Source organism: Periophthalmus magnuspinnatus, chromosome 23 (assembly GCF_009829125.3).
Source record: "Periophthalmus magnuspinnatus isolate fPerMag1 chromosome 23, fPerMag1.2.pri, whole genome shotgun sequence".
NCBI classification, from domain to species: Eukaryota; Metazoa; Chordata; class Actinopteri; order Gobiiformes; family Gobiidae; genus Periophthalmus; species Periophthalmus magnuspinnatus.
Window position 1 is genome coordinate 6,571,742 of NC_047148.1, and position 22,943 is coordinate 6,594,684.

Genomic DNA, 22,943 nt, shown 5'->3' on the forward strand with positions numbered 1-22,943 from the left:
CTTAGAATCATATCACAGTTTGGAAATCTTTGATATGTTGTTTTCATGTGTTCAGACACTGGCTTTGTATACAAGCCCTCCAGTTTTCTGAACCTTTAACAAAACTGAAAGTGAGATTCTGCATGTAACCACAGCCACAGCACTTTTATATGTGTGTATTTGCTTTTTTAACATAGAAAATATTTATAAATGGACATGCTAATCTGTCAATTCAGTTTCTATGGAAAAACTGTCACCCCTCTGTCCATAACTGCTGCTGTCAGGCTCGAAAATCTGGTCTTAGAATGTTCGTATTAATCAGTGCTACATGATCCTTGTGTTTTTATTTGGCTATTTTGTCCCTACACCAAGATATAAACATTAATAACAAATTAATGTGGCACCTTCTTTCCTGGAGGTCGCTGCCTGTAGCATTAGCAACAGGTTTGATTGGCAGCATTGTTAAGCACCCGCTCCCTGCTAAACCAGTGGTGTGGGCAAAAACTGGCATTAACTTCAACAGCCTCGCTCCGGATTGGCTCTTTGGTTGCTATGATACCTGTAGTCTGAATTCTAAATATGGAACTCGGCTCCAAACTCGCCCCTGTAACTGTTAGCCTTGACGAGTTTCATTTGATTGGGGTAATGTCACACTCGCTTAGTCCACTTCTTACAGTCTATGTATTCTAACCTAGAATTTATTGAATTAATTTTGTCCATGTGCTATTGTGACAACTTGGTGTGTCATTATTCAAAGTTATTGTGGTTATGTTATTGCGCCTCATCTGTACAGACATGCTGCACAAGTCAGCTTTATGTTTGTATCAAGTATGTATCATTTTCAGAATACCATTTCATGAATATGGCCAACCTTTTGCATCATTGCCATGTTCTGACCCCAGAGGATTTCAAAGCAATTTTCCTTGTCATGAAAGGAAATACGATCACATGAATAGATGTCTCCCTGCACGTTTTTCCTGGATAACTGCACCCCATAAACACAGCCATTTACCATATTTGGACGTTTCTGATGACGCATGTAAGTGCAAAATCACTTTTACAGTGCCACAATTTTCTCCCTGAGATTTGATTGTATCAATTATCAGCACTTGTTGGTCTCTTGAGCACATGTCGCCCCAATATTATGTTTCTGAAATATTTTTTAAGAGGAAAAAATGAAAAACTTGTTGTTCCTCTGTACTTTCTATTGCTAAAGATTTAAACGGCATCTCTTGGCACTGCTGATGTATAGATAACCTTTACAAATCTACAGTAAAAGAGTCTAAAATGTGCAGGATCCCTGAGAGGAGGATCTCTGTCTATCTGATTGACTGCACCAGTGTTTTGGTCCTGAGCTTTTAGGCAGGAGGAACGTGGATCGTTTTGCTTTTTCTACCTTTGCTCAATAATTGATGTGAAGTGAGAGAGATGTAACATTGAGAAGAGGCTCTGTGGAGGTGCGTGCTTCCCTTACAACAGACAGGCTGCTTCCCTTGAACGTACTACATGGTTTGACTTTAGATGGGCTTGTTTCTGGGGGTTACAGATAGATTTACAAATAAGTCCAATGCTTTTGGAAAACTGGCTGGTTTCAGTTAGTTGTTCATGGTTTAACTGTCCCTTGATCTTATTCTGATGCAGTAAACACTCAAGACATGTATGATTGTGATTAAATATGAATATGAACAAAATAAGATAAAGCATGAACAAAGATTGTTCACAATGAACAAGTATTTAATTTAGAATAATTCAGGCTTGGTTGCTACTTTATTAATACCCACACTCTAACCCCTTAAGTCTGGATTAAAGCTGAATTGTTCTTAATAAACTGTTCACTATGAATTACGTCTTTATTTATGCTTTAAGGCTAATTAAGGTGTAGTTATTACAAAGTGGCACAGTAATTAACAAATTGTATTTCTTAGTTAGTGGTGCACTGTCAGGGCAATCAAGGCAAGCAGTGCTTGTCCTATAAAATCTAAAATCATTGCGTTTCACAATTGTAGTTAAATAGTTACAATAATCCAAATAATCCTGTTTGCCCTTCACTTCTGGTGTTTGAAGCATGGTTGATGTCACAGTGTCCTTTAGTACACCCTTCTGGCCACTGGAAATACAGGACATTTCTTCAGGAAAGACATGGTTTTGATTTGTATCTGTGAGAGTTACCACCAAACACAAATTAAGTGGAAGGAGGCTTGACTTTTTTGAGTCACTTTGGTCGCAAGTAAATTTGCTTTGTACACTCTAAAAATAAAAAAATAAAATAAAAATGGCGGGCTTGGACTACATCTAGAAAACAGCATTCTTTACTTGATCTTCACACATTTATTCTATCAGAATTGCATTTTGTTCACTATCTAATACATAGGTATATATTTATAAATATTAATTTTGAGCGTACTTAAATGTCTAGAGCTGTATCAGTGGAATCAATGACTCCAGCAGTCACATGGCACTCTCTAGTGGGATAACTGGCTGGGATATGCTGATTGGCAAGTGCTTTGACAAAATTTGATAATAATTAATTGTATATAAGGGTTTTTTGTGTACCCTACCAACACACATAAACATATAACACATATTCACAATAAAACAGACCCACAGGACACATATTTCACATATTTACACAAATGATATGAGATATGATTAATTTCAAACCTGTCAGCAATACTATTCACATGACAATACTGACAACATATAGACTATATGTTATAGTCACTATCAAAACACTGTCCCTGCTTGGTTGACGCAAATAGGCGTAGAAAGTTCAAATATTTTTCAACTTTAGAAAATTGTCCACCTCATTCATGCATGAATGCTTGATTTGCACTATCGCACTGCTCAATTCACTTAATTCACTCAAAACGCGGGAACCGTGTCTCATTAGCACCACAGAACTTTTACTTGTGTGTCAATGTGCCTCTACATAGGGTTGACATGGAAATCACTTGCTTTTGACACGGAATTCGTATTTGAAAGGAACGCACTGTAAGAGGTGAGTGTGAGAGCTGTTCGAAATCAGTTTGTATAAAAAGTGGTGTTACTAAATATTGATGCCCATCCCATGTCTGCTTGCCTACCCCGCCGCACGCTACTTTTCTTAGTAATATTTTATAATCTGTCATAAAAATAAAATCAGACTGAACTGACTTACATCTGGTCAACACAAGTAATACATCAAACTGTGAATATTTTTGCCCAGAAAAGTTGTTTTCATTCTGTGGTCCTGGTCCACTGATGATAAGCAAGCCCTGTCTAGTTTGACCAAGCAATTTGTCAGCATAAAAATGAATAAGAGGCTCATTCTCGGAACTAAACTTAAACATACCTGGAGTTGCATCTTTGTTTCTCAGCTTTTACCTGATTTGCATGCATGAATCAATGAAAAAAAATGTATATAGCTTTAAAGAAAGTTATTTGTTTGATTACTAGTTTTAGCCAGTAGTGATTTTATTCACAATCTATAGTTGTTCACTATTTATCAGTTTTTTTATGCTATTTTCTAATCTATGTTATAATGTTTCCTCATCACAGAAATTCCTGGAGTGTTTTTTTCATTCACACATGTTTAACACTCATAGCCTGCATATTTAGGCTGAGTGCTTCTCTCAAACTGAAAACCTCTGTTCCACCTTGTGACGTCATGTGGTAATACAGGAAGTGCTCCACTGTTTTTTTTTAATCCATACAACTTCAGTAGAACCATTTTGGATCATTTAAGCCCTGAAATTGCCTGTCTGTCTGTGAGTCTGTACTGATCTAAACGTAAAAGGCAGTTGTTAACTTGAAAACTATCTCTACATGACATCACAAGGGGGAACAGCGTATTTTGAGCTGTATTTGGAGATGTACACCGATTAATGATACAAGATTACTCAAACATGTGTGAATTAAACAAAACTACGTATGTTTTTGAGGAGGTAACATTCTAACATGACTAAAGCTCACAAGAGTCAGTTTTGTGTAATATAGGCCCTTTAAAGCCCATGTAAACAACAGATTTATGATGTGTTGGCTCAGATTAGATGGAGGTCAGTAATTTGACCAACAGAATTTCAATTTGTCCCTTTATGTTTGTAATAAAGTATACACTTGTACTTATCTCGCTTGTTACACTCTACATTCCATCTACTGACATAAAGACATTCTCTCATACCATATCTGTAAAAGCTTGGATCAGATACACAGTATGAGATGGGTAAGTGTGGCAGATGGAGAGATGTCCTTTCACCCCGTCACTTTGAAAATGGCAGCTGCTAATCTGATGTGAACCACCAGGAGCTACCTAAGACTGTGTGAAACCGTTCAGGATTCATCGACATTCAAAACAGGCCACTGATTGCAGATATGTGAGGTGCTGTTAAGCTCCTGTATCTTACAAACAGTACATGTGCAAATATGAAGATAAGCCATGACGTTTTGCCATGCTTACAGAGAGGAGAGCGGGGCCTTATCAGTCACGCTGGAAAATAAGGTACAGCAATGACATCAAGACTGTGATCATCAATGCAAATACAGGTTACGAACTTCCGTGAAATGTAGTTACCGCGAAGCAAACTCAAATAAAAGTAGATCAATGCAATTCAGCTGGCTGTCTCACTCACTTTAAAGCAGACTTATTATGCAAAATGGACTTTTCAGAACTTTAAACCATGTTATAGTTGTTTCCTTCTCATTTACCCTCAGAAAGTAGTTTTTGGAGCGATTCGTACACGTTTCAACAATCTTTAACTGCTTATTTTCAAGATGCCATATTGCAGATCAATCCTCTTTTTCCGCCGGTACATGCCCTCTGCTCTGTACTTACTTCGTTCTCCAATCTTATTTTCTTAGCACATAGGATTTGACAGCATCGCATTGCCATTTTAATACATTTAGTTGTTTTTTTAGTTTTTTGTTTTTTATTGCTAAATGTGTGACCTGCAGTTAACCATTGGAGGTGCTAACAGTTACAGCGGTCTTCGTCGTGATGTTAACGCCGACATTAGCTCCCATTGGACACCGCAGTTTTCTTGCATGGAAATTAACTGACTTCTTTTCTTAAGTTGTGTTAGATGAATAATGTGATTTAAAATGTCCAAATTATAACAAAACGATCCACAGTTGTCACAGATTATAACTATGTACAGTACCAGACACAAGCACTATTCGTCTTCTTTAACTTCAACCACTTCTGTTTTGGTTTTATTACTGTCTTTGTTTAGATGTTTGCAGTCCATTGTGATTGGTAAATTCGCTTGTCACTCATCTAATCAAAATTAATTGCAAAGAGATCAGATCGCAATTCGTATCGCCGTCTTTCCCGGCCCTTCCTATTGAAACCATGCCACAGTGAGCTAAACGGTCACCCACAAACCATTCATTTGAAGAACCAACTATTGTTGTTCCCCTTGGCAAGATACTTCTGCCACAGTGCCAGCCGTCCCATTATGCTGGGATGGAATTACTATTGCAACCCCATATTCACAGAGGGAGCAGCTTCAAAATTCTAATTGTAATAGAGCCTTTATTCTCCAAAGTGGTGTTTCCTGTTTGTATAATGTTTCATGGTGGCTAACATTGTGACCTGTGTGTACTACATATAATTTGAAGAAGAGCATGCGCAGTTTTGAAAATGATTTAAGCAGAAATAAAAGCATAAGCAGAGTTTCTTTTGTTTTTGTGGATCTATATTTGCCAACAGCTGAAAAGACGAATGTCCAGGGTGTGAGTATTATCCAGTAGAGTTAAGTGGTAGAAGGAGGTCTGCCCATCTTTCAAAACCATTACCAATTCTGAGACATAGCAGACAGATTCAAACTGTTCAATATAGTAAATCCCAAATCCACTAGACTATGCAGAGCAACACTACACATCAGCTCACCCGTCTATTTTATGAAGTAATTCGTTCATATTTCTCTCTCCGTGTTTGAATGCTAACTCAGACGGACTAGCTGTCACTCAGACATTTCCCTTCATGCTTCTTGCCTTGTTCTTGTTCCTGGTGCAGTGTCGTGTCCCATGGCAAAGAGCTTGCATCAAAGAAATCCGGTCTAATCGTGCTTCAGGGAAATCACTCTGGACTGAGGTGTAGGGGACCGTTCCTTTACACTGCCTCTACACGTTTTGCTCCTTTAAAAGTGCAGTCTCGCTCTGGTTCTGGGTGAGCCGCTTTTGGCTTTCTCATTTTTACCTTATTTTCCAGCAGACAGGCGCTCTTAATCCATTGATGGAAATTCACACAGGCCTTTGGCAGTTCCTCTAACCTTTAAGCTGTAGAGTGTGAGTGACACTGAAATGCTATAGTTTGGATTACTTATATATATTGCAATCATTTAAAAAAAAAAAATCTATCCTGTGTTTGTCCACTGATCCAAAGGTTCTGCTCTCGACTTAAACATCAGCGGTTGAGCAGTGAGATTCACTGACGCACAGGTTGCTGGTGCGATTCACCCACAGATGAATGCTGTTTTTGTTGTGTTCTTGGGTAAGATACTTAACCCACCTTGCCCCAGTGTCTGCGTACACTGGTGTATGAATGTGTGTGTGAATGGGTGAGTGTTTCCTTGATGTAAAGCCTTTTGAGTGGCTTGAAGATGGAAAAACGCTATATTAAAATGTGACTGATTACCACTCAGTATTAAACTACAACATACATAGATTACCATTTTACATTTTGTTCCTAGTAACCTGCTATATTGATCTAAAACAGGTTCATTAACTTCCTGTTCATGACTGCACAAATGATCGATTGATTTGTTTGTTTCTTCATAATGGCTTTTCATTGTAGAAGAAGAAGCAGATTTTTATTTATTATTTATCAAAAATGTTTATGTGACATTTGCACACCCCACATGTTTTGTTTTTTTTGTTTTTTTTTATAATGGCAAGAAATACAGAATACTCAGTGGAGATGGGGCGTAGGTAAAAGCATACATTTTCTAAGCGCTCAAGCCTCAGAAAACAATATAGGATCACTCAAGCATGCATGGTTCAATCAAAATACAACTTTGATTAAGATAATGATAAGGGATCACTGTCACAACATGGTAACAGTAGCTCAGTTGGTGTGTGGGGTGAGTGTTTGTCCACAGATCTGAATGTTGGCGGTTGAAATCCTGCTCCAGCATATCATTGGTTGAGAGGTCTGAGTACCTTGTATTGAATTGGATTTTTGTTATAATTGTAATAAAGCTATGGATGCTTGTATTATATTACTTTGTTTGAACTAGGACTCAGAGATCACAGTCAACTTTTACATAAAAAAATAAATAAACAAAATTTAAAAAAGATACATTAAAAAATAAATAAATAATAATAATAATAACAATAATAATAATAATAATAATAATAATAATAATAATAATAATAATAATAATAATAATAATAATAATAATAATAAATAAATTATCATGTTAAAATTAAGCCACATTTTCTGCCCTGTTATTTGATTTATTTATTATTTTTGCAAAGTCACAGAACACTCCTGGTGGGCTTTCTGGTTCATATCTAATTAAAATGCTGAAACACATTATTATGGTTGGGCGAGCATCTAACACCTCCCGTAGTGATCTGTGCCAGTGTCTGTCCTTAATAATCGTGGCCAACAGGGTCGAACTCCAGACTGAGAACCCACAGTAACATCATGTGTGGCACTGTTAACAGCAGGTGGGATTTATTCATTTGGAGTTGGTTGTATTTGACATTCAAACCAACTTGAACATGTCAGTCATCTAGAGCATACACATTTTTTTCTTTAACTCTAAAAAGACACTGTGAAAGAGTTGCTGCATTTTTATAGACAGTTCATTTTGCTATTTGTTGCTTTATTTTTCATGCATCTTTGGTCACCATCAACCAGTCCATTTTAAGTATTTTGACCAAAGACTCAAGGACGGTATTAATCGTTCTGACTGTTTTAATCAAGCTGTGATAAAAATATATTTAGGGACTGATTTATCAAGTGTTTACTCATGCACAAAATAGAACAGACTTGCTAAAAGTGGGTGAAAATCGGAACGCCTTTGCTACTCTCACAGACTCCAAAAAGATGCAGTGCAGTTTTTGGTCCTGGTACTGAATGAATGTATTGTCAGTGTTAAAGCATTGTCTGGAAAAGGGAGCAGAAAATATAAGATTACTATTGTTTCTGCTCCTTTTCATTCATTTTTTGTATGTTTAACTTTACGACACTGCTTATGTTTTGTTTTTTTGTTTTTTTTATATATTTGATGAATGAAATAAAAACATAAATATGTAACAGTTACAACCCAAAGGAATCAAACATTTTTACGAAACGACACAGGAAACAAGGATAAGGGTTTTATTTTTATATGGCTGCGGATTTTGTCAAAAGTGAAAGACAGGTGGAAAAAAAAAACCTTACTAAACCCTGTGTCCAACCAAAAAAAACAACAACAAAGTAACAAAGAAAAGAGACCATGGTGAGCCAACGCAAAATAAGGACGGTGCGCTGGACAGGTCAACCCTATACAGAGCCGTATAGGGTTGACCTGGAGCAAACACAAAAAGTCTATACTACAATGATATATCTCAAAACGATCTGTATAAAGATTGTCAACTAACAACTGATTAACTTAAACCGACAAAAATATACAGGAAAAAAAGTTAGGAATTGCTTCTTATGATTTAAACACAAAAAAACTAGAAAATTGAGGAACACATCCACCAGGCCCTTAATCTTTTCCTCCAATTCATTTTCATCCCTTTCCCCCCTTTACCTACTACACAGAGGGTATGCCCACTGTTGACTCTGAAGCTGCATTGGTTGTTACACAATTGGTTAAAAGCACTGATGAAACGTACAAACTCCCTTAAGCTGCATAATGGCACTTTAAGCTTTCATCGGAGAATTCCTTTTCTGTCTTCACCTGAAAGTGTTTGTCTGTGCCTGTGTGTCTAATGACCATGGCTTAGCAAAAGACACAAGCTGGGCCTCCTCCACGCCATGTTTGTTCATCTAATTAGGAGAACCACGTGCATCTCGCTGCAGTTTGTTGCATTTAATTGGAAATATCTGCTGTGCACTTTTTCCTGAGTGTGTACGGCGTTTCTAATTGGAGTGCTATCCTCGGGAGTATGTGGCAGCTGGTGGGCTAACTCAAAGTGTGGAGGTAAAGGAAGAGGATAGAGAGGGAGGGAGGGAGAGAGGGAGGGCATAAACAGGTAGTGATGTGGCTCGCTGATGGCTCTTTAATGAGCAGAGCGTTACCAGGGGCATAGGTTTGCTTTGGGGGAAAAAGTTACGGCGCCGTCAAGTGTTCTCAAAGCTTTGGGAAGTTAAACCAATTCACTGCCCCCCTCCTAAAGATACTGTTTTAATGAGATTCTATTCAAAATGGTGGCCTTAGTGTATTCATTGTAATGTTAAGGTTTTAAGACTTCAAGGCATTTCTGCAAAAAATAAAAGGTAATGTTTGTTTAAGATATAGTTCATTGCCCCTGTTGATTAGGATTATCTAAGTCCTACCTAAGTCTCGATAGAGCATCTTATTAGTTTACTGCATGTGCATGTAATACTCAAAGGAAACCCTCCCAGACATAAGAAGAACATGCAAACTCCACATGTGCCGCCTAGCTTGGTAATCCACTAATCAAAATATGATAAACATCAGTTATACAGTTCAGTCACCGCTGAAATATTCTCTTCTATTGTGGCTTTAAACCTGCTTCTGGGGTTTAGTGATTTGGTATTTCATGTCTTGTATTTTACATATTGAAGAAAAATAACAATGACTGGCAAGAAAAAAACAAGAGTAATTTTAAACAGAACAGTATTTTTTAGCAGAAAAACCAAGCAAAAAGAGAACAGCAGGGTCGTTAAGGGCTGAATAGGGCAGTCTCAGCTGGAACTGGAAACAAGAGCTGTTTACAGTTTCAGTGTGTTTTGCCCCTCCCCTCAGATAGATATAAGGCAATGGCCACCAGCAATCTGACCAGAACTGAAGAAGCGGCTTGGATGAGCAGCGAAACGTCTTCACTCCTACAACGATTTGTATAGTTGACAGATTTGAACTTCATATTTTGCTACAGATCAGACCTGGACAACTAAGGGTCTACACAGACAATCGAAAAAAAAGCCTTCTTCCATAGTGTTCCGCTTCAGCCAAATGAAGCTCATCGAGGCTAGCAGTTATAGAGGCAAATATGGAGCCAAGTCCATGGTAGGAATTCCAATCACAAATATAACAACCAAAGAGTCAATCTGGAGCGAAGCTGTTGAATGTAGCAGGTTTAGCAGGGAGCAGGTGCTTAGCAATGCTGTCAGTGAAATCTGTAGCTAAAGCTAGCTACATCTGCAAAAGAAGGTGCCTGATTTGTCTGTTATTAATGTTCATATCTTGAGTTACAAACTTGATAGCTAAATACAAATATCTGGATCATGTAAAGCGGGTTAATACAAACAATTTAAGACCAAAATGACAAGCCTGACAGCAGCAGTTATGGAAAGAGGAGAGACAGTTTTCCAATGTAAAGTGAATTGGAGCCAGAGTTGATGGAGCTGGAAGCAAGCTCATGCTCACTTCCAATTTTGAACGCAGCGGCTAGCAGGTTAGCTATGTCCATTTATATATAGTCTATGGTTACACACCAGTCGGAACACCAGTCACAAAAAAAAAAAAAAATTAATAAATAAAAAAAAACATTAATTAAATAACGTACTTCAAACTGCACTGTGTCTTTTCTGGTAAGGGTCTGCTACCATGGAGATGCTAATAATGATCCACTGTTTTTGTAATAATCGCTAGGTATTAAACATTTATTTTTGCAATTATTCAGTATTTATTCTGTATTTATGGCTAAAACAAAACCTTGAAAACAAACATTCATTCTTATTATGTGCGGGGTTATCTTCCCACAGATTCGACCTGTAACTTGGCTTGGTTAGCAGGCAGGCCCTTCACCACAAGTTATATAGTGAGTCTTTAAAAGCCGCCTACATTGTGTTAATAAGGCCAAAGTAATTCATGTCTAGCCTTGACCCTATATAACTTTTCACAAGTGTTGACACAAGCCAGAGACCAGGCAATATTTCCACCAACATTTTTACTTTATCCATTATTGTACGTATATAGGCCTGTAAAAGAGCAGTGTTTATTGGAGTTATATTCTCACAATTTGAGCGGCTGGGAGGTCACACGTAGCTCATACCAGGTCAGCCCGTATAAGCACAATAATATAGGGGTTGTTTGCCTCCAGTATGATATGTTTCTATAGGGGAGGCTCAAAATGCGCTCCTGGAGGAATGAAGAATATTACATTGGATAGAAATCACACTTCATTTGATCTGGTGGAAGCCTCTGTGAATAACAATGATGTATGTGAGAAAAACAAAAGTCTTTTTTACCTTTGACTTGTCAGACCAAATTTAAGATGGTTTCTATCATTGCTCCATAGAAGTGGTTGTCAAACTTTTGATGCATTAAAATTCGATCTCAGCTCAGTCTACCATGGAAAAAGTATTGACTATTCTTTAATTTCATGAAACACATACAAATCACTAATCTTCACTGAATGTTTATCTTTATCCGTTCTTCAAGTTTTGTCCTTTCAATTGATGGTTTTCAGATTCTACGATGTGATGATGATACTCTTACTTGGGTACAATTTTTGGCTACTCTGCCCACTTTTGCTTTTGCATTTAGCTTCCATCATCAATACCTCTGCCGTGTTCAAGATACAATTTTAATATGTATTTTGACAAATTCACTGTTAAAAATATACTTTAAATAATTTCCCTCGAGGTTCAATTCAGTCGACGTTGGTGAGATTTGCCAACATTAATTTGTATAGAGTTATTTTTAAAGCAACTGTAATAATCTCTGGTATGAATAAAAGCTTGAATCATAAAAATACATTTTGAGTTTATTGTATTTATAAATGTATTAATTGATTCTAAAGTTCAAACATTTGGCGTTAGTGTTGCCATAACTACCACACTATTAAAGGTTATTGCTTGGATGACATATTTATGTGCTAAGCCCTTGAATTCTTTCGGCAACCTTCTTCTTTTGGGTTTGATGTTTGGTCTGCTTTTTATCCATGTCCCCTCTCCTCTGAATCCACAGCTCTGGTTCACAGCGGGATACTGGTGCAGGGGTGAGCAGAGCAACTCACCAAAAAGAACTACAAATTGAAAGAGTTGGAGATAGCGAGAGATAGAGGATTGCTGACAGAAAGGCACAAATTCATGGGAAGCTCCAGGGTAAAAGGGAAAGAAAAAGGGAGATTCTAAAACATTGTATTCTGCGGAAGAATTGTTTTGAAATAGGTTATAGCAGGCTATGGGTGAGGCTGCAGATGACTACAGCCTGCTAGAAAAAGCTAAAGATTTTATTTTTTTGTGTCAACATGTTATATCTCTTATCCTGCCATCAATTTATATTAACTGATTTTTGTGTATGGATTTATGCAAACAGGCTGTGTGCTAACTGGGGTTTTGTGCATGTGTGGCCCTTTACAATCATAAGAACAACCTAGTGAACTTGTGCCAACATTTCAATAACAATAACATTGACATAGGCCCAGTAGTTTTAGATAATGAAAATTGCATCTTTCTAATACTTGTAACAAATGCAGTTGAGATCTTAATTGCTTTAAAGAACATATATTGAGCAAATTGTCGCCCAGACCGTCGTTACCAGAGCACAACCCTGGAGCCAACCCTGGGGTAGGTGCTTCATAGCGGGCGTCTGGCAGCAGTCAAAGGCAGGGGCCTCGACGACCAGATCTCCGGACATGGAGATTGGATCAGGGGGCATGGAATGTCACCTTATTCGGGGAAAAGGAGCCCAAGCTTATGCGGAAGGTTGGGCATTACTAGGGCTGGGTATCATTAAGAAGTTGCCGATATGATACATACCTCCATACATAGGCCACAATACGATACATATCTCGATACAGTGCACTGCCGATTCAATACAATATGATATGGTATATTTCAAATTTATTCGATACGATTCAGTGAAAAATAAAGGCTTTCGGGACACTTAATTATCAACCCCATTTTCACAAAAAATACATATTAATTGTTTTTATTTTTTTATTGAGCTTTTTAATGTAGCTTCCATTTATCGAAGATGAATGAACATTGCATTTTTTCCATTTTACCGACTAGAAAAAGACATCAGACTGTTGCATCGGCCAGTATTACTTATCCACAGCTTATATGAGCTCCACATTTACATGTACAGGGGCATCGGGAACCACAGGATCTCATCTCTGCTGTTTGAGGATGTTGTCCTGATGGCTTCATCAAACCAGGACCTGCAGCACTGGGGCAGTTTGCAGCAGAGTATGAAGCGGCTCCTCCAAATCCGAGGCCATGGTTCTCGACCGGAAAAAGGTGGCTTGTCCTCTCTGTGTGGGTGATGAGTCCTTGTCTCAAGTGGAGGAGTTCAAGTATCTCAAGGTCATGTTCACGAGTGAGGGAAGGATGGAGCGTGAGATTGACAGGCGGATCAGTGCAGTCTGCAGTGATGCTGTCGCTGTATGGGTCTGTAGTCGTAAAGAAGGAGCTGAGTCTAAAGGCAAAGCTCTCAATTTACCGGTCAATCTACGTTTCTGAAAAGGACAAGATCATGGATACAAGTGGCCGAAATGAGTTTCCTCTGCAGGGTGACTGGGCGCTCCCTTAGAGATAGGGTGAGGGGTTTGGTCACGCGGGAGGAGCTCAGACTAGAGTCGCTGCTCCTCTATTTTGAAAAGAGCCAGCTGAGGTCGCTCGGACATCTGTTCAGGATGCCCTCTAGATGCCTCCCTAGGGAGGGCATGTCCCACCGGTAGGAGGCCCTGGGGAAGACCCAGGACATGCTATAGGAACTATGCCTCTCAGATGGTCTTGGAACGCTTTGGGGTCCCGCCGGAGGAGCTGGAGGATGTGATGGGGATGAAGGAAGTCTGGGAGTCCCTGCTTAGACTGCTGCCCCCACGACCCGGCCCTGGATAAGCAGAAGAAAATGGATGGATATTGTGCTTGAGCCTGCTATATAGTTATAATGTATGAAACCAGTGAATCATTATGTTATAAATTGTTAATTTTAAGTCACAATATTGATCTAAAATGACTTAATAAAAGAAAAAAGTTAGCTGACTTCCACGTTAGAAGACTGCAGTGCCAAATGGGAGCTGACATCACCATAAACGTCATCACAACAAAGAGCCATGGAGCTGTTGGCCCCTCTTACGGCTAGCTGCAGATCACACAGCGGGTAGCAGGATTTTTTTCATCTGTACCAAAATCACTATGCAATGCTGTTAAATTCTATGTATATCATCCATTAAGAAAATAAAGCTGAAGAACGAAGTAAGTAGAGAGCAGTGGGCATATGCCAGTGGTGAAAATGGGGATTGATCGGCAATATGGCATGAAAATAAGTGATTAAAGATTGCTCAGACTTGTATAATTCACTCCATAAACAATTTTGACAGGATAGATGAGAAAGGGAAACAATTGTTACAATGCCAAGTGTTAGTACCATTAAATATTAGCTCAAATCCACTCAGACTTATTACTGTTGCTTATAAATATAACACAATATAAAGTGCATTCAGTTTCAGAAAACCAGGTCCTGATTTGATGAAAATAAAACCAAGTTCATTTCAACATGTCCTTTAATCCTTCTTAAATGTTATTTACCTCTTGATTCTCGCATTTTCATCTCAGACTATTTTGTTTATGCTTTCTGCCCATGGCATCTCCTCTGTTCAAAAGATGTCTTGAGTTTAGTTGAGCTTATTATCTGCTGCCACAGACCGCACAAGAAGACGACCCACTGCGACCCCCAACCAGCCTCTACACGTGCGGTATACCTCCGACGTTCCAGCACTACGGGATGTGTGTATCTAATGATGCTGTTGTTGAATGTTACTATATAAGCCCCAACATAACTACAGGTTTATATCTGACACATGTAGCTGCAATATGTTTATAGTTTGATGGTGAAAGTTTGGATTAAATTGAACTGAAGTGTGGACTTGAAATCCCAGCGTTCACAATGAGATTCACAAGAGCTCCAGCCTTCTTCATCCTTTTTGGTTTGTCTTTAAATGATGAAAAGTTTCTCCTCAGGTAGGGCACAGGTATCTGTACATTTGTATTACAATTACGTGGTATTGTCCAGTATTATCATAATGGGACACTGCTTGGCTAGGGTCAGGGAGGTAACAAAAGCCAGATGGAAAAATGGTAAAATAAAGTAATAATTGAATTAACAGGAATGTAAAAGATAAGTTAACAAAAGTGAGCTAAAATAGGTACATGAAAATAACCAATTAAACTACAAAACCACAAAAAGTACAAGTCTCAATAGTAATGAGTCACATAAGCCTATAAACATCGAGTGGCAAATGAAAACAAGATACACATAAAGCAAAGCAACAAATAAAATAAACAAGTGTCCCAAAACACATATACAAACACATATACAGTAAATCAAAGTGACAGACACACAAGAAACACACACAAAATGACATACTGGCCACAAAGTCCAGCAGCCTCAAGCCTCAATCTCCTACTGACCAGGCGGGAGGACAGTCCTCCAATCCACAACGAGGGCTCACACAGCCAGGATTCCATGGGGAAACGGGACAGGATTCAATCACACACAAAACATAACAGACAAATACTACAAGGGGAAAGAGTTGAAGGCTTGAAGGGCCGTAACAGCACTTAAATGCAAGTACAAACATACTAGTGTTTCAACTGAACTCAGCTCCAGTTAAACCACAATTATCAACCACTACAGTTCAATGACCTTATTATTAAAATTAATAATGATTCAATTACAAGTGGCCATACCTGCGTGTCAGAGCCCAGTCTCAGTAAGGCTTGGAACATCAGGCTCCACAGAGGGGCAGCAGTGGCTCTAGTGGAAGCTGTTGTTGAGTCCTTAGGCGAGTGTTGTAGAGAGAGAAAAACAGACACATTTAAAACTTTACAGTGGAAAACTACAGGCAAAACAATGTCATCTCCATAGAAACAAGCAGGTGTCTGATCCTCCGTCAGAAAAGTGACATTTTGCACCATTAATGTGAGCTTGTTTAATGATGCATTTTAAAAATAAATAAATTGACGTAGTACCTATAAGCCTTAGGCAGTGCACACACAATGGAAGCAAGGCTAAGAAACTGGCATCAGGCCCGGAGACTGTATTAAACAGTCTTCTACCAGCATACAACCTAATTTAGCCTTTCCAATTACAATTTAAATATAATCCCAGGCGTTTTGTGCATATGCAGTACAACCTGAGAAATTCAATCTCAGGTCTACAGAGCTGTGTGTCCGTGGTAAGCACAAATGCACTATATATTTGATTCGGAAGTAATCTATGCATTTAAATTGCCCCAAACCTATTCACACTTACCTTGCTTCACATTTTCACTCCCCTTTGGCCCTCAGAGACTTGACCTCAGGACTGCCCCCTATTAGGGCATGAATGGCAAATGGCTGCACTCTTGGTAACAGTTCATTTTTTTTTTTTTCCTCCAATTTTCTGTGATTGCATTTAGCCCTCATGAGTATATAACGGATACGCAGCATCAATCTCTGCCTCACACACACACACACGCGCGCCCTTGAGCACAGGATCTCCAAACGGATTTATGGGCCTCTTGGTGTTCTCTGGTGGAAACAAGTGACCGCCCAGATTCTTACCCAGAGGAAGTGTCAGCAATCCATCTGCAGTAATCTACCCGAGCCAGAGAGGACAGAAGTACGGGGACGTTACATCCACTACAATGAAACAATGGGAATTTTAGGGGAGATGCAGAGACTACTCAACTCAGAATAAGTAAGACATATCTTTAAAGGGCCCACATCACGCTATTTTCTGATATATGTTGCAATGTTACCTCATCAAAAACACACCTGGAGTTTTGTTTTGTTTCATTCACACAGGTTTAACACACAAACTCTGCATATTTAGCTTGAGTTCTTCTCTCAAGCAGAAAAAACACTCTATTCCACTGTATAATGCCATATAGTAAAACAGGAAGTGTTTTCAAATTCATACACCTGCACAAGAATCATTTGGATCATTTCAGCCCTGGAATTGCCAATCTTCACTGAACGAAAGGGAAAATGTAGCTGTTAACATGAAAACTACTGCTTCATGACATCACAAGGTGAAACAGAGCATGTTGAGCTTTGGAGATGTAGACAATAGACTAATAACGTAGGATTGCATGTGTAAATGAAACAAAACACAACTCCAGGTATGTTTGTGAGCAGGTAACAACATGGAACAACATTCTAACATGGATAAAAGCCAGTTTTGGATAATATAAGACCTTAAAATAATGCTGACACAAAGACCTACGTTATAGCCATGTTGCATTTTAGACAAAAATAGACTAAAATAAAAGCTTGGTTGTGTTTATTGCATTGAACAAAAACTGTAAACAGGCTTGCATCTTCACAAACCTGACACTTACATGGCCTTTGGCTCTTGCTTGTTTCCCTGGAAATGTTGTTCCTTTGGCTATGACATTCCACAATATGACATAACATGTATTTATCTGCATGGAGAATGTTCTAAGTATGGTTTTCACTTACTATAGTAAAAGAGAAATTCAATTCTGTCAACGGGACAAAACATTTTTTGAGTGAAGATGTTTCGCTGCTCATCCAAGTGGCTTCTTCAGTTTTGGTGAGATTACTGGTGGACACTGCTTCATACTCAAGCTAACACTTCTATTTGTTTAGATTTTCTGTTTGTTGGCTAGCCCTATTGAACTGCATTAAATGTGAACTGCACCTGAGTCATATTTTGCATAATCGTTCAGGCTCCTAATGTGTGCTCTCACAACGATTAGCATACTGACTATCACTATTATTTTCCTTGTTTTGATTTAGGTTTGAGGATGGAGGAATCAGAGATAAATGATGTCTAAGGCCCCCATTCCTGTTCAAAAATGCATCGTCTTTCCTAGCAAAAATTCCATTTCCATTTTCTTTCGCTAAGATCTGTATCACATTTTCTTTTTCTATGGATCATATCTGGATGACTGAGGGATTACACAGACATTTTTTGACTTTCTATATTCGTACAATAATGGAGGTGACAAGTTGCCTTCAGAAAGTTACACACTATGCCTTTAACATTCTGGTTTCAGATATTTTAACTTAATAAGTCATGACATGCAGGAAAGAGATCAAGGACACAAAAGAGTGAAACATGACCATGACTGAGAGGAGAGGATAGAGGAGTGTGAAGTGGAGACATTATTTAAACAAAAAAAAAAAAAATAAAAAAAATGAAGTGAAATAAAATAAAAATGAAATACAACTTTGAGCCTTTAAACTAAGGGTGTCAAACTCAATTTCACCAAGGGCCACATCAGCAAAATGGTTGCCCTCAAATTTGCATAGATGTACAAAATATTCAGTCATACATTTTAATTTACCTTGTCGCGGGCCACATAAAATGATGTGGCGGGCCGCATTTGGCCTCCAGGCCTTGAGTTTGAAACATATGCTTTAAATGGACAGTAACTATATCTTCTGAAAGTGTCTCCACAAAACCAAGACAAATGCTTTACACTAGTGATAAGGAAGTATTCATTTATAAAGACGAGGATTTGGCTCATGTAATTTTTCTGGTGGGGAGTCTGCCATCTACTCGTCTCCGTGGAGATGTTATTGCTTTTCCTGGGATGTTTCACAGAATGACATTTCACTTATCTTATCTTACCTGCATTTATTTAATTTAAGGTGTTTTTACTGCTCAAAAATCAACTGCAAAACATGCATTCTTACTATAAGCAGGGTCGCCTCTTCACAGATCTGGTCTTCATGTACAGAGATTTAATACACCACGCTGTCAAACATTCCAGATACAGCATTAACATCTCCATAGGAACAAGCATGTGGCAAACCCTCTCTAAGCATTTTTTTTTTTTTTTGTAAGTCAGGCCACTATTCACTCACTGTTCCATGAAGTAAACACGCTGATTTCTTGAACCATATTTTAAAATGAATGCACACTTATCATTAGCGTTAACAGATTCACCACGATTCACCGCATTCTCCGTCTACTAAAGACATGTCCCGCCGATCGATTATTCCACTTAAAGGGGATGTAGCAAAATGTTTCAGTATCAATGATCTGACCACAAATCTGACCCAAACTGTACTTACAAGACTGCAACGGCAAAACTATTTATTTATGCAGATGAAAGAACTAGGAAACAATGTATTTACGTAAAGACAGATTAAATTTGTGAATTGTGTGCTTTACAAATAAATACCAAAAAATACCATATCTTCAGCTAACTCACTCACTCGCTCGATCACTAACTTCTCTTTGCTGCTGTTGTCCCATGTAAATCCTTATAATCAAAATAAAATGATACAATACAAATTTTAGTCAGTCAATTAATCGACTAAATGTCTGAAGTCCTAAAGCATTTTACTAATTTATTTTACTCTTTCAACTTTGGTGACAAAAACTGACAAGTAGGGCTTTGTGATATAGGAATCTTCTTTCATTTTATTGAAAACATAGACAGGTGAACTTCAGGTATAGAGCAGGGTGTCAGGATCACTCCAGTTTTTACTTCGAGTTGATAGGACCGATAATCCACATTCACATTTAAAGTTTGGTATGTGTTTGTACAATATATTAGATCATAATTCTATGGAAGAATCATTGTTGTAACTAAATAAATATCGAACCGTTTTTGTCAAGGATTCAGTCCACAAAGGTTGCCATATTAATTATGTGCCTTAAATGTTAACTTAACAGGCAACAATTGTGTGTATGTTTTTGAATAAATCTGTATACTACTTCTATAAACCTAAAAGAATATGCATGTTACCACTATGGGCAGAAATGCATGCACACACACACTACCGCTATCAGCTGAAACATGTGCAATGTCTTTGTGCCAAATGAGGTCTTAAGTGTCACTCACAAACGTTTAGAAAATAGTCGTTTACTTTCCGCAGCTGGGATTATAATGATAAGAAGCACAAGAGAAAAAAGAGGAAAGAAGGTGAGGAGCTATGGCTGGATCAGAGAGAGGGGGGGAGCGGGGGCAGTCGGTATGGCACAGGCAAGAGTAATGGTGGAAGGTAACGAAGCACAAGTAGTAAAGTACTGTACTTCAGTAGAATTTTTAGGTATCTGTACTTTACTTACAGGATACTTTTAAATTTTACTTCTCTACATTTGAGAACAGGTATGTGTTCTTTCTACTCCACTACATTTTAGACTGGATGGAAAAGTGAAGAATGCGTTTCATATGATTTGACGACATTATTTTTAGCATGTTCGTGGTAACGTCCTGACTAAAGTTTTTGAGTTCAAGCTTTGGCTTTGAGCAAACAGAAATAAATACACAAAATTCAAAGAAAATGTAAGAAGAAGATTTGTATTGTTACTGTGGAACAAAATATGAATAATTTTTAATCAATGAAAATATGAAATATGATATTGAAAATATCAATGAAATATGTTTACTTTTTATTCCTAAAGTACTTTTTTAAAGAGGTACTTAGTAGTAGATTTGTTCATGTGATATTTTTACTTTTACTTGAGTAACTTTTTACCTCGGTATCTGTACTTTTGCTTAAATAACACATTTGAGTACTTCATTCACCACTGCACAAGAGACAGAGGGAGAGACTGGTCTCTGGAAGTAAAGAGGCTTATTCTAGTAGTTATTTCTTTGGCGCTACTACTTCATGACAACAGAGGTGGCGAAAGGTAAGGGTTAAGCAAAGGAAAGTGACAGTTCATTTCTGATGGTTCCACCATAACATTAAAGAAATGAAATCCAGTTTTATAATATGAATGAATCAACATGTGTGTCGTACTTATTACATGATTGGCATACAGTGGAAATCATACATTTGCATACACTATATAAAAAGACACATGCACATTTTTTTCTCACTGCCTGACATGAAATAAGACTAAACATTTCCTGTTTTAGGTCACTTAGGATTACCAAAATTATTTCTATTTGCTAAATGCCAGAATAATGTGAGAAGGATTTTTTAGACAATTTTTTCATTACTTTCTTCAAAGTCAGAAGTTTACACACAGTAAGATTATTATGCCTTCAAACAATTCGGTAAAACCCAGATGATGATGTCATGTCTTTGGAAACTTATGAGACTTCTTCTGAGTTAATTAGAGACACACATGTGAATGTATCTGAAGCCACACCTGAAACACACTGCTTCTTTGTGTAACATCATAGAAAAGTAAAAAGAAATCAGTCAAGATATCAGAAAAAGAATTGTGGACTTGCACAAGTCTGGTTCATCCTTGGGTGCAATTTGCAGATTCCTGAAGGTGCCACATTCATCGCATGAAACAATTACATACAAGTATAAACACCATGGGAATGTCCAGTCATCATACCACTCAGGTAGAAGACGGGTTCTGTGTCCCAGAGATGAACGTGCTTTGGTCTGAAATGTGCAGATCAATCCAAGAACAAAAGTAAAAGACCTTGTGAAGACGCTGGCTCAAGCTGGTGAGAGTGTGTCATTATCCACAGTGAAACAAGTACTGCACTGACATGGGCTGAAAGGCCACTCTACCAGGAAGAAGCTACAGTATTACTCCAAAATAAACATAAAAAGTCAGATTACAGTTTGCAAATGCACACAGGGACAAAGACATACCTTTTCCGAGACATGACCTGTGGTCTAAAGAAACTAAGATTGAACTGTTTGGCCATAATGAGCATTGTTACGTTTGGAGGAAAGAGGGGGAAACTTGTAAGCCTGACAACACCATCCTGACGGTGAAATATGGTGGTGGCAGCATCATGTTGTGGGGTTGTTTTGCTGCAGGAGGGACTGGTGCACTTCACACAATAGATGGCATCATGGGGAAAGAACATTATGTGGAAAGACTGACACAACATCTGAAGATATCAGCCAGGAAGTTGAAGCTTTGGCGCAAATGGGTCTTCCAAATGGACAATGACCTGAAGCATACAGCCAAACTGGTTACAAAGTGGCTTAATACAAGGCATTGTTTTGGAGTGGCAATTACAAAGCCCTGATCTCAGTGCTATTTAAAATGTATGAGCAGACCTGAAAAGGCATGTGTGAGCAAGGGCTACAAACTTGGGTCAGTTACACTAGTTCTCTCTGAAGGAATAGGCCAAAATTGAGAAGCCTGTGGAAGGATATTCAAAATGTTTGACCCAAGTCATACAGTTTAAAGGCAATGGTACCAAATACTAATGACATGTATGTAAACTTCTGACTTTAAAAAAAGTCATGAAAAATTGTCTAAAAAAATCCTTCTCGCATTATTCTGGCATTTATCATAATTTTGTTAAACCTAATTGACCTAAAACAGGGAAACTTTAGTCTGATTTCATGTCAGACAGTGAGTGGCTTCAACTGTATGTGTGTTTAGTGGAGAAAGCTAACAATTCAATTTTCTAGGAGGTTTTTTTTTTTTTTTTTTTTTTTTTTTGCTAGCTCTGGTGGGATTTGCCATTTGACTGCGAGCAGACAAAAGATGTCAGATCCGGGCATCAAACAGCGCCATGCTGAAAGATAGGGAAAGCCCCAGGGGAAGCTTACATACATACACCACACAATGTCACACAAACACATAAATGTATGCACAACTGTAAATGTATCATCACATCACACTGCATATGGAGGACTCAAAGCCATTCTCTCGAGAGCTCTAGTAACAGAGAATTCCAAACAACTTTCAACAATAATCTTTTTCTTGCCCCAGGAAAAACACATTTGATACATTTACCAAGGTTTAAATGTGCTTTTGTTTATTTTTCCACCCACCGTGCATTTGTCAAGTCTGCGAGGGACTAACAACTTAACAAGTGTAGGAGAAATTGAGACAAAATGTAAATATGTTGAGAATCTTATGAAGCCCAGAGTTTATAGTTGAATACCACACAACACATTCACACTATCGATTTGTACTTACTCATACTTGCCGGATAATAAACAGATAACTGTA

General features: G+C 38.1%; 1 protein-coding gene across 2 annotated transcripts in view; it reads left to right on the forward strand.

Moving 5' to 3' along the window:
• The window catches only part of grm8a (glutamate receptor, metabotropic 8a), a 411,383-nt gene that overhangs the window by 362,548 nt on the left and 25,892 nt on the right, over positions 1–22,943 (forward strand). The gene's annotated exons all lie outside the window — the stretch shown is intronic.